Source organism: Lathyrus oleraceus, chromosome 2 (genome assembly GCF_024323335.1).
Source record: "Lathyrus oleraceus cultivar Zhongwan6 chromosome 2, CAAS_Psat_ZW6_1.0, whole genome shotgun sequence".
Taxonomy (NCBI): Eukaryota; Viridiplantae; Streptophyta; class Magnoliopsida; order Fabales; family Fabaceae; genus Lathyrus; species Lathyrus oleraceus.
Genome location: NC_066580.1, coordinates 434,117,097 through 434,131,136, shown reverse-complemented (window position 1 = coordinate 434,131,136; position 14,040 = coordinate 434,117,097).

Below are 14,040 nucleotides of genomic sequence, written 5' to 3'. Positions count from 1 at the left end.
CAAAGCTAGATTCCTTAGCCAATCATCTTCTCTATATTCAGAGATCAAAAAGGAGCAAAAAACTTGAAGGATTCATGGCCAGAAACTCACCATTTTTGAAGGTATAAGCTCAAACTGTTTGGATCTGAAACTCACAATTCAATGTAGTATTCTTGTGTTTTTGTGGTTCTCTGAAGTCCTCATACTTGAGGCAAACTTTTGGTGCATTTAATTTTCCATTTCAAGATCAATCCATGTGGACACCATGATTTTCTCCTTCATTTTTCTCTTAATATAGGAAGAATGAGAGGAATCTAATGGTACAGTGATGATCTACATCACATAAGCTTCATTTCCATGCCCTTTTTTTTGTTTTTGATGAGATTCGTTTTCCTGCAATTTTTGGCCGGATTCTGCTTGGTTGATCGGAGAAGATGGTGGTTTCCACCACCACCACCACGTGTACTGATCACAGCCATTAGATCTCTCCCTCACGATCTAATCTCGTGCATCCATTCTAATTACTTTTTTTAATTCATTGTGTTTCGCTGCTGACTTGAGTACATCATGCACCCTCAGATCCAGACTGTGTAACACGCCACATCATTTAATGAGACGGATCCGGTGGCTCAGTTTTTTTCGTTTAATTTCATTTTCTCTTTATTTTCTTTTAATTCATTCTATTTTCAATAATTCATAAAAAATTCATATGGGGTCAGAAAAATATGAGACCAACTTAAAAAATTTTCTTGAAAAATCTAGTTTCATCTTATGATTTTTTATTATTTTTGTGACCTCATTTGATATTTTTCATGAATTATTTGGTTTTTTATGATTTTAATTCATTTTAAAATGCTTTCTGACTTTAGAAAAATACAAAAATATTTTCATAGCACCTATGGATCATGATAAGTCAATAAAAATAGTCTCAACAATTTCTTGTTTGTGTTGAGATTATTTGAGATTTTAATTCATATTATGCTATTTTTGGTTGTTTTTAATTGATTTTAATTGCTTTCTGGCTTTAAAAATTTGTGAGAAAATTAGTCAAAGTTTGGTTGACTATGTTGAACCTATGAAAATTTAATTGGACTTATTGAAGTTGTTTTGAATTGAATTTGAGGTTCAACTTTGTTTGTTTATTTTTTAATTGTATTTTCTTTTAATTCAAAAATTACCAAAAAAATATTATTGACTTCTTGACTTGTTATATTCATTCCTCTTCTGTTTGGGGTTGATCAAGGTTGAATTGACTCAACTTTGATCAAATTCATTGGATCTTGTGGTTTGAGAATCCTTAAGGATCATCACCTAGAGAGATGAATTTGATCAAGGATGAGTTATCCCTTAATCAATTGGGATTGGTTGTTGTCTTCTTACCCCCCCTCCCTTTTATCTTCATCCTTTTCTTTCCCTCAATGACCAATGAGTTAAAGTCTTGAGGTTGGTCTTGACAAATAGAAGTTTAATCTTATTTGATCCAAACCAAACTCAACTTGATCCATGATCAAGTGAGTTATTTTGTGTCAAGGATAGGTTACTTCTTGGTCAAGCAAATAACCAAAAGTCAATACAAGACCCTTCCCCTCTTGTTTGACATGGCAAGTTTATGGAGTTTGGCTTACTAGTCATGACCTCTAACTTGTGTTCTCTGCCTATATTCTTATTGACCGGCCTCAGATAGGTGTGGCTACTATTTAGTCCACTTACGATTGCTTAACACAGCGCTACGTTGTCTTATGACAAGCTAACATAACTCTACTCTCTACTAAGTTTAATTTGAGCTTTTAATTTCTTGTCATTTACTTTTAATGTCATTTATTCCTTGCTCATTATTCATCTTGATTTTCATTTTGCTCACTTGAGCACATATTTTTTGTTTATGTCATTTTTCTTTTGCTCATTTGAGCCCATTATTGTTTATAAATATATTGCTATTTTGTGTTGTTTTGTGTTTGTTTTGATGTGAACCAAAATACAAAAGGAGAAATGACTTAGAATTAGGATCCACCTATTCTTAAAGGAGTTCAAGAGCAACTAGGCCTCATGCCTTTAGAATGCAAAATGTGTTGAAGAGCAACTAGGCCTCATGCCTTTAGAATGCTAAAATTCAAAGTTGACCTCAAAGGACTTTTCCTCAAACTTATTCCTTGTCCATTCCCTTTATTATGTTGTGAGCTTTTTAATGTGTGCTTTTGTGTGATAGGAATCTCATCTTAAGATTGGGAAAAAATGACCATTTCCATGAGTAGCCAAGTTAAGAGCCAAGCCAAATGGAGATCCTAGGAGCTTGAATTCAAATTATTGATTGCTTGCTTTGTGTGCTAAATCCAAAGGAAAGGAGCATCTTGAGTCATCTCTATGACTCCAAGAAAAGGAACTCCAAGGGTTATCTCTCCCCTTTTATCTTTGTATGCTTTAGGAATAGCCCTTCTCTCCTCTCCCCCCTCTAACCAAGCCAAAATCATTTTCAAAACTTTGACTTTATTTCAAATTAGAAACCTAGGCCTTAGGACTTTGACTTTTCAAAACCATTTTCATAAATACTCATTGTAAATAAACTTTAATCCAACTTTGACCTCATTTTGTAAATAAATTCAACTTGTAGATATAACCCATTTCAAGTTGTTTTGTGGTTCTAATGGCCACTTGTTAAACTCTTTTCAAAAACATTAGTCACAGGTTTGAGTTATCATAGTGGTTGATGTAAATCTCACCTCATCCTTAGTGTTGGATTATAAGCCTTCCATGCTTATTATAGGGTTAACCCCTCACTAGCATGTTGAAGCCTTCCTCACATGATGGATTGTTGGTTTAGGTTGAGTTTTCTCCCTTTGATAACAAAAGACCTTAAGGATTTTGATTAAAATCAATTCACCAATCTTTGAAATTTTTACCATGAACTACGAGGTTTTGATCCTCCTTTGTGATGGTACGTAGGCAATGGGTTCATCCATTCAAACAATAAAATTTGTAAATATAATCTATTCTCTTCTCATCCCTCCAATCTTTTGCACAAATATTTTCACAAATACCAACCTACAACACATATTTGCAAAAGGGTTCCCTTAGAGTACTAAGGATATTTTGGGTGCGTAAAACCTTCCCATTTCATAACCAACCCCCTTACCTATATCTCTGACATTTTTATTAGTTTTTGTTTTGAAAAACTTCTTACTTGGCTTTTGTTCGCTTTTTTAGCCTTTTCTTTGGATAAATAAAAGTGCGGTGGCGACTCGAATTGTATGTTGGCTTTTGGTTTAGTCAATAAACCTAAAGGTAACGAAAACCCCGCTACACTCAACAACTCTCATGAACTTCCCTGAATTCTTTGAATCGTGAATCAACACTTCCAAGCGAATGGGGAAACGAATCGGGGTGATGAATCGACAGTTGGAAAATGGTCAAGTCGAGTTCGTCTGAAACACCAATACGTTAAACCAAGTGAAGATGAATAAAAAAAAGTGATAAATCGACGTCCTGGATGTCATGTGAGGAAACGAAAATGCAAAGTACCTAAGTTGGAAGAAGTGGATCGCGACTTGAGCTCAAAATCGGCAGGTTAGAAAATATCGATAAAACCCAAGAAAGAACGACAATGATTATGGTCGTCGCAACCAATATCAGGGTTCGGGAGTTGATTACGCAAGAGGAAAGTATTAGCACCCCTTGCGTCCATTGTACTCAACGGGAACCATTAGGTTTGTTATGTGCATTAATGTTAGCTTGGAATGTTAGGCTTCTCGATTTTATCATGAGGGAAAGAAGAATATGATCAAAAGAAAAGAGAAAATGTTTTTGGATTTTTTTCCAACGAAGGAGACTAAACCTAAATTTTTTATTAATGGGCCTGACAAAATTTCGCAATCCTGCTCCTACGTATCTTAATAGAGAAATCAAGGCACACGTAGTTCTGGGTAGAAAAATGTTTATTTGCTGGTCGATTTTAGCGAAAGCTACATTGTATTAATCGACGAATAAACATTGTTTTACCCAAAACAGATGAGGAGCAGACGTATACCATACATCGAATGGATTTACAAATCAACATTAGGAAAACGTCATTTATCTCAACTCAACAATTGTGGATGAAGCACTATTTCACATCATCTTAAGACAAAATTTCTTTTGTTTATGAAAAGGTTTTAAAGATCGCACGGTGGCGAAAAAGAGTTTGATTGGTTGAATGTATTTTTAGGCTTGAAAGACGAGTATTTATGACTTGCGAGCTCTTACAATTTGGGTCTAATACTCCGGACTACGTCTGAACCTTTCACCGAGGTAATCTTTTTCTTTCAATTTTATCAAGAAAAGAAGTTTGAATATTTACAAGTATTTTGAAGAGAAGACGAATACTTATGGCTTGCAAGATCTTACAACTTGGGCCTAATATTCGGGATTACGACTGGATATTTCATCCAGGTAATCTTTTTCTTTTGATTTTATTAAGAAAGATTTAAAAGAAAAGGTTAATGTAAAGGTTTGAGATTAAAATGATCGAAGCATGGAAGTTTGAAATCAATGGAAGTTGAATGGATACACTTAAAAAGCTTTGATGTAAAAAACCCACAAAATAAGTCAATTGTAAATAAATAAACAAATACATAAATAAATAAGTAAATAAGTTTCTTTTTGACGCACTTAAAAAATTAAAATGAAACGAAAATAGAATAAAACCAACAAATGTTTTTTGAATTAAATAGGGGATACCAAAAATGATTAATCTAAATCAATAAGTTACGAAAATAAAATAAAATAAAGAATGACAATTATATGAAAATGAAATTAATGAATTCAAAAACTATTAAGGCCAAGTGATATAAGACATGAAACTTAAAGGGAAGTTTTTTTTAAATAAAATAAAAAAATGGAAAACGGCCCGTGGACAAAAAAGCCCAAATGGGAGGTCACGATTGGGCTTCGGGCGCGGGTCAGGAGATCCAGGTCGGACCTCAACTGACCTGGACGAACTAAACAACAAAAACACAAGGGTTCGTCACTTGGGGATGAAACCCTAGCCGCGTGAACACTTCTTCTTCCTCTGTCAAAAGAGACAAAGATCAAACACCATGGCCGAACTAATTCAAACCTCTCCGTCCAACAATGGGACCCCTTCCGCCGTGACCGTTCAAGCAACCTTGAATCAGGGTGATGAATCGACAGTTGGAAAATGGCAAGTCGAGTTCGTCCGAAACACCAACACGTTAAAGCAAGTGAATATGAATAAAAAAATAGTGATAAATCGACGTCCTGGATGTCATGTGAAGAAACGAAAACGCAAAGTACCTAAGTTGGAAGAAGTGAATCAGGACTTGAGCTCGAAATCGGCAAGTTAGAAAATTAGTTTTTGTCTCCTTTTTTGTTGTGAATCTTCTTCCTTCCTCCTCTTTATTCTACTGTTAGTGATGTTATTATGGTCAAATTATTGGAATATGGTAGTTTTTTAATATTAGTGCTATTGGTTTTGGTATGTATGAATTGTTAAGGATTTGTTGGAATTTTTGTGTGGTTGATGGCTCTTTTTTTTTTACTGAGGATAATCTTGGTGATTTTCAAGATTAAATTTTTTCAATGTGTATTTGATCCCCCTTGCTTCTATTGATGTCTCCCTATTTATATTTTGGGTCATTAGGTTCTTGTTACTTGTTTGCTGCTACAAATGGATATGGAATTGGTTTCTTTTTTGAAGTTCACAATCTTTTTTAACATTTTAATGTATATCTCTTGTTGTGAAAGCCTACATTTTTATTTTATTTTGGCTTTCTTAATTATATCTATTTTTATGCTAATTATATGTTGTACCTGCTGCATGGGACAAAATCTGTTCAAAGAAACAAGGAGGTTGCTGCTATGGATGAGGAGAGAGGCGGATCATGGAAAGCAGCAAGGCCAAACCAAGAAAAGTCCTGCAGACCAATGGGTCCCCACACTTTGAATTATTTTTAGTGATTTTTTTTTGTTTATACTCAATGTAAAATAAATATATTAATTTATTCATAAAAAATTTTTTGTAACTTATGTAGTAAAGCAAAACTTGGTGCTAAAAGCAAGATGTAAAATGGGTGTTTTTTTATTCTTGATTTAATTTTGTCCTTTGTCACTTAGTTCAAAAATCTCTAAACAACCTAATTACTTATATTTCCAAGCCATGAAAGAATTATGTTAAAAACCCAACGACAAAGATCAAAACCAAATAGGTCCAAATAAAACCCAAATTAATTGAATTTAAAAATGCAAGAAATGTATAGTTAAAGAAACTTTGATGAAATCCCAAATGGATGCATGAAAAGAACAATTATATGAATGGCATGGTATATAGATATATGTGAAAATGAATTCATAGTGATGTGGTTCTGATTGATTAAAATCAACTGGAAAACCTAATGGGAATATATAGCATAAACTTAATTTATCAACCTAACAAAGGTTAAATGAAAGTCAAACCAATGTTGATTATGGATATGTAAGGAATAGAAAAAATTCAAGATTGATCAAAATAAATAAATCAAGCAAAATGACTATTAATCCTGAATTATGTATGGAATATGAAATCCTCATGACCTATATTACCATCAATTCAGACAGTGAGATGTAGATGAATGAATGTTTACAGATGAATAACTTTAGGTGAGGCAAAATTTAGGGTATGACAGTTGCCTCTAATTAAATATGTTCACTTGATATCATGAGTAACAACAATCCTCATGAAGTCAAGATGAAGGGTATTTAAATACATAAGCCCTGAAATTTTGCCCCTTGATGCAAATGACGTGTCATACTATGAGTTGAATGACCCTTTTTATTTTGTTGGGATATGATAAACCCTAGCATGATTTTTTACGATGGATGATGGACAAACCTGTGGGGAATGATAGAAATACAATAGCGGTAATTCATAGGAAATGTCAAAGTCAATGGGTGAAGACTCATTGGGGATAATAATTTGCTGGGGAAAAGACATTGGGGAAAATACAAAGTACGATTTATCAATAGGTCCAAACATGACCTGGCACTTTAGGATGTATATGATAGTTCTTAAGATTTCTCATAAGAAATATCCAAAGTATGTCTTATCAAACAGGTTCAGACATGACCTAACACTTTAGAGTATTTTTGACAATTCTGGGGATTTCTTATAAGAAATATATCCAATCAAAGACTTTGGAGATTTCTAACATGAAATTTATCCAAAACAAGAATAGATGGGAGTCTTCTTACGATAATATTATCCATACAACATATTGGAGTTTTCTTACTAGAAAATCATCCATACAAACTATATTAGGAGTCTTCTTGCGAGAATATCATCCATGTAAAAGGCTAAGATGACTCTTTATGAAGAAATCAATCAAGGAAATAATCATTGGAGTTATTTCTAACTAGAATAACATCCAAGCTTCTATGAACTCCTTAAAATGACGAGTCATTCATGTCTTTATAGGAACCATAAGGAAAGATAGGGTAATCAAATTCTCTATATATACCAACGGTAATTGGACTTGGACCGTAAGCAAAGGAGTACAACCAGCTTATAACGGATTGGTGACAGTTTCAACTGGACTTTAAATGATGTTGGCGATAGCCAAACTTGAAGTACCAATTACAATTGGATTTTCAAACAGAGTTCCAGTTACAATAGGACTTTTTTTAGAGAAAAGCCAACAACAATTGGATTTTAAGAATAGAGCGTCAGTTACTACTTGACTTTAAATAGATGCTGATTGTTAGTACCTTAGGATTGACATTAATTTTGTAAAACAAATAATGTAATCACCTCTGTTGTTTTAATATGCTGGGTTGAAGAAGTTCAACATCTGGACCAACATGTCATGTAGGATGTCATAACATCGTGACTATGACATCGCGCCTGTGTATAAAACTGAATTAGTTAATTCTGTTATGTGTTAACTGATTCAATATTCTGGGATTAGTTAGAATCCTATGTGGCGTTATTTGTGGAGATCTTGAAGACTCAATCAGAATATTTGGTGAATATACAATTTCCAAATATGGAGATATTTTAGGAAGTAAAAGATTGAAGACCTTGATTGTAGCAGAAGTTTTCTGCTGGCTTTGTAACAGCAAAGGAGAAGTTTGCTGCGATTTCTGAAGGCCCAAATCCAGTTGGGTGTTTAGGTTATAAATAGCAAATTGTAACCTAGGTTTTGTAAGCCTCAAATAATGTAAAAATTAGGGGTGTGTGTGAGGTAAACCTCCCAACCTGTGGGATGGTTACCATGTGTTTCTCAGTGCTCGAAGGCATGAGATTATTTGTAACTCAAAGCCTGTAAGTAAGAGTTTGTTATGGTCTTGAACGAAGCTGTGAAGCAAGTTCAAGTTGTTTAGCATTACATTGTATTTGTAGTGATAGGAATGGAAACTGGAGGTTTCTATCTAGGAGTTCCTAGGTATAGATTGCATTGGGTAGGGATTAAGTGAAGAGTTGTAAACGGGGGAGTTTAACTCTGAATTAATACTGCTGATAGTGGATCTTCTTCCTGGCTTGGTATGCCCCCAGAGTAGGTGATATTGCATCGAATTGGGTTAACAATTACTTGTGTTTTTACCTTCTGCACGTTATAATTCTGTCTGTTATAAAATAAGGTCAACCTGTAATGCTGTAATAGGTGATATTCAAATCAATGTTGAGACATCATGCTTATAACTGTGCAGGCTCAACAGAAGTAAGTGCTATGTTTGATCTCTGATGTGTCTTTGTACCAGATGGACCGAATTAGGTGTTCTTCCATTCTATGGTGATATAGTAGCAGATGTCGTGACATCTGTGAATGTGTGCATATCAGTACTGGGTTTTAATTTGTATGACTGTCTTGATGTATTAGTAACAATGTTGGATCAGATGTCATTACTTGGAGTAAAACATCTGAACTCTGACTACACCAGAATTTCACTGATGATAATGGGATTTTTGAAAAGATACTAGGAACAACTGGATTTTTTATGATAATGCTAGTAACAACTGAATTTTGGAGACACCAATGACAAATGAACTCTTGAAACGATACTAGCAACATCCAGATTTTAAGGGTACCAAATAACAATTGGATTTTCGACAAGATATCAATGACAACTGAGACAAACATACCAATAACAATCGGATTGGAAATAACACCAGTCACAACTAAAATTTTCAGGATTCCCATTATGATTGGACATTGGACAACGTACTAGTGACAACTGGACTTTGAGTCAAGGGATAACAACCAACAACGAGGCCAAAGTGCGACACAAATGAGTACAAGGTAAAATTTGGACCATGCATTACTTGATTTTGATTTTATGCATGATATATGAAAGATCATGATATACAAATGTTCACGTTGAGCAGACTGGGAGTTTGTAGGAATTGTTTACAGAGATCCTGATTCCTTAACACCAATAACTCAACCAAACGCAATATAATAGGCATATTTAAAGGAAACTTCTATCAAGAGGCAGATATAATTAGACAAGGGGATCCTTTCAGGGGATTAAGAAACTATGTTCCATGGAGGTTTTTGTTGGTGATCTAGAAGTGCTTATGCACCTTGATACTTTCAGGAAAACAAATGATTTTCTCTTGATTTTCATATATATCAAAGAAATTGTGTTCCTTTCACTACATTTTAAGTTCTTTTCAAGTTTTAAAATTTCATTATTAACAAATAAATGACACTTTGCATAAAAAAGAAAAATATAGAATAACATAATTAACAATGATTGATAGGAAAATTTTGCTTGTTATTAAGAATGGTAGCACATAAATGGCATAGCTCCATGGAATGCTACAGTTTTGAAAATGGAAATAAGGAAAGGTTTACATTGAATCCAGTGACCACTACTATCCTTACCCATGACTCCCCAAAATCTTGCTTCTAGAGGGAGTAACATGATTGATTTTCCACCTCTGATTCTTCTGTGTCGATCAGTAATAACTGATGCAGTTTATGCCTTTTGTCCCTAACTTTTGCCTGGATCACCCTTTCGGGTTTTCAATCCACCGGGACGCTCTTTTTTGCCTAAGTCTCCCTTCCGGGTTTTCAACTTAGCAAATTATCATTTTTATTACCCCTAACGTTTGCTTGGATCGCCCTTTCAGGTTTTTGATCCACCGGGATACCCATTTTTGCCTAAGTCGCCCTTTTAGGTTTTCGACTTAGCATTTTTTTTATTAGGCATAATATTTTTTAACTGCATCAGAGTTCACGGGGTGTGAGAGCTCTTCATCATCTATAATTGTAAGAATCAAGGCACCTCCGAAGAAAGCTTTCTTTACAACATATGGGCCTTCGTAATTGGGAGTCCATTTCCCACATGAATCCTTGTGTATTGGCAAGATCTTCTTGAGCATGAGGTCTCCCTCTTTGAATTCTCAAACATGTACTTTCTTATCAAAATGCCTCTTGAGTTATTTATGGTACAACTGTCCATGGCACAGAGAGGTCATTCACTTCTCATCTATGAGGTTTAACTGATCAAATCTATTTTGGATCCATTCAGCCTCTTCTAGCTTGGTCTCCATGTCATACCCCAAAATTTGCCCGTTAATCTTGCAAGACATTTTTCAAGGCAATCCAACTCATTTTTCAAGACATTGATCTTAAAGGAACAAAGACACAGCACACAGGCGGCCAAATCCAGAAAATGACTTAAACCGGCTTGCTCGCTAGGCGAGCAAAATCCTTCGCCTAGCGAAGCTTGCGAATACCAGAAATTTTGGGCTTCATTCTGAGCTCATTAGGTCACAAAAACTATTATAAATACCAAGACCTCATTCAGAAAAGGACGACGGAGGACAGAGAGAGGGAAACACAAACCCACACAGACAGCAAACCCTGGAGGCTAACCAAGAGAATTCAGAGCAACCCTAAAAGAAACCCTGAAGGAAACTCAATCTGCACAAAGGTTACCTCCGCCCAACTTAATCCGACCCCAACCCTAAGAGTGATCTGTCAATTCAACATTGCAATTCAATTGCAAACAGGTTTGCACTACCACTACCGCTTTATGCTCCTAATTTACAGGTGGCATTATGATTGAATTTATAAATGTATCTTAGGTTTTGCATGTGGATTTAAGTATGCATGGATGTCTTGAATGTTTAACCATGTAATTTCTATAATGGATGCCATAGGGTTTGGAGCTTGCTGAAATTGTACTGTTATTAAAATCAAAACCCGCAGCCGTTCGCTAGCACATCGCTAAGCGAACATGTAACGAGTGTTCGCCGAGCCTTCGCTAAGCGAGGCAGTAGCGAACATGACAGTCGCTGATTTTTTTCCGTTCTGTTTTGTGCTTATCTGACATGTCCTATCATAGCTATGTATTATTGGCCTGACATTATTACTGCTGTGATTCCTTTGTTCGGTGCAACTATTGATCGCACCCCATTTGGTATTCTGACCTGTTTGCTGAATTTTGTGAGGGCTCACACATTCCCGAAGAAGGTAGCTTGCTAGGTATTCCACTTTATTTGTGGGATACCCTTGTGGAGATTCATCCTAATTACCTAACTGATTACAAATGTTGCCTTTGAATATATGATCTTGGCCCTTTCTTTGTTGCCTTACGGTATTACGGTCATGTCCCGCGAATGTGGGGATACACTTAGTAAAGACCCTTCGATTAAATCATCATGTCCCTATAAGATAAATCATAGTCCCTCGGATGTTGCCTGCGAATATATGATTTTGTCCCTCGATGTCCCGTCGTTGTAGCCTACGGTTAAATGATGATCGTCCCTTCGAATGCTAAGGTATCCTTACAAATGTTGCCTTCAATGACCGATCGACGACCCTACGATGTCCCTTTACATCCAAAGGATAAGACTACTTACTTCTCAATAGTAAGGACAGTTTTACCCTCCTAAGGATAGGAAATACCTATAAACACCTTGGTTAGGCATAACTCTTAAATGCTTGCTCACAGCTTAAAATACTTTTCACACCTCACACTTTTCATAACATCTTTTAGAAAATCACCACTTGGTGTACATTCGCACCAGAATTATCTCCGAGTTATATTTTTCTAAACATCTTTCAAAATCAAACGAGATAAACACTTTGTATACATTCGTACAAGAATCATTACAAAGTTAAACTCTCCTTTCAAAGTATTTTCTAAACACACCATATTTCTCAAACATTTTCTCGGACAAGAAAAACATAAGTGATTAAGCAATTAAGAGCCCATGGATAACCATGGATACAAAGGGTGCTAACACCTTCCCTTTGTATAATGTACCTCCCGAACCCAAAATCTAATCAAGGTCTTTCCTGTTCTTTTCCGCCTTTCCTTATTGGATAAAAGAAAAGTCGGTGGCGACTCTTGCTATCCGTGACATTTGCTTTCCAAAGCAAAAACACAAAAGTCAGTTCACCGTATAACAGAACTGGCGACTCTGCTGGGGACCCTTTAAAAGGGAGGTTACCTTAAAAAATAAGGTCATTTATGTTTTCGAATTGTTCCTTCAGCTGATTTACTTTTAAGGGATTGTTTGGGTATTTTATGCTTGAGTGAAAGATCCTACACCCGGATCTAGTGTACCTTAGGTAAGTAGCAAGAGATCATCGCGACTATCCGGCGTATACTGGAATGGTTTAAATGATGGCTACGGTTAATGTGACACTTTGGATGTCCTGATGTTCCTCATGTTTACTTGAGGAAAAATTTGGCGTCCGCGTGGTGTCATCAAAGCATTAACCAGACCTTTAGAACCCTAATTGACTCATCCTAGCCATTAGAAAGTAGTGAGATAACTGACTTCGGTTCCGACTGGGGTTGGTTGATACTCGATACTACACTCTTTGAGATTGGACTTTAGGGAAATTTTGGTCAACCGCTTGGTGTTGCACTGAAGTGGACTTAAGGAAAGGTCGATGATTTGAGATCCTTCTAGAACCCGGTTACTATTCTAGGACAGGTGGAACCAACCAAACTTCAGTGGGGAGGGTACTTACCTATGGAACTCATGCAAGCCTTAAAAACCTAGGTATGATTGCGGTGTGACTTGTTTGTGTTTGTTACTTACATAACATCATAACATCATAACATCATGACATCATAACATCATGACATTGTACTAACCATTTCAAGGACTTAGGGATTTAATTTTGCTCTGTTAAACAGGCTATGGCTTCCAGGAAGACCATCCGGATCAATTTTGTAGCAACCTCTCCTCAACTCAAGGATTTAGTGTCAGAACTGCCCGATCATGCTCAGTTCATCAAGAAACATGGTTCTCTCCTCAATTTAGTTACCACCGGTTTCAAAGAAGATATGATGAGAGTTCTATTCCAGTTCTTCGATCCTAAACATCATTGCTTCACCTTCCCAGATTATCAGTTGGTACCCACATTAGAAGAATTCTCCAGGCTGCTTGGGATACCTATCCTTGATCAAACACCTTTCAGTGGTTTAGAAAAGATTCCGAAGTCTGAAGAAGTTGCCGCGGCTTCACACATGACAAAGTCCGACATTGAAACTAATTGGGTAACAAGAAGTGGAGTTAAGGGTTTACTTGCCAAATTTCTGATAAATAAGGCCCGAGAATTCATAAAAGTTATGAATGTACATGCTTTCGAAGATGTTCTAGCCCTACTAATCTATGGTTTGGTGCTATTTCCTAATCCGGATCAATTCATAAACATGAATGCTGTTAGGATATTTCTCACTCATAACCCTGTGCCTACCTTGCTTGGAGACATTTTGCATTCCCTTCACACTTGTACTATGAAAAGGAAAGGGACTCTCATGTGTTGCGTACCTTTATTATCTAGGTGGTTTATTTCGCACCTTCCTTAATCAGTCTGGAAGAATGAGCAAAATTTGAAATGGTCTCAACGGATAATGTCGCTCTCACATTCAGACATCCATTGGTGTTCTCCACTCGAAGAAAATGTTATCATCATTGACCGTTGCGGAGAATTCTCTAACGTACCACTCCTGGGGATAAGAGGAGGTATTACTTATAACCCAGCTTTAGCCCTACGTCAGTTCGGTTATGCTAGAAGAGACGGTCCACATGAAATAATTATTCAAGGCACTGTGTTTGACTATGAC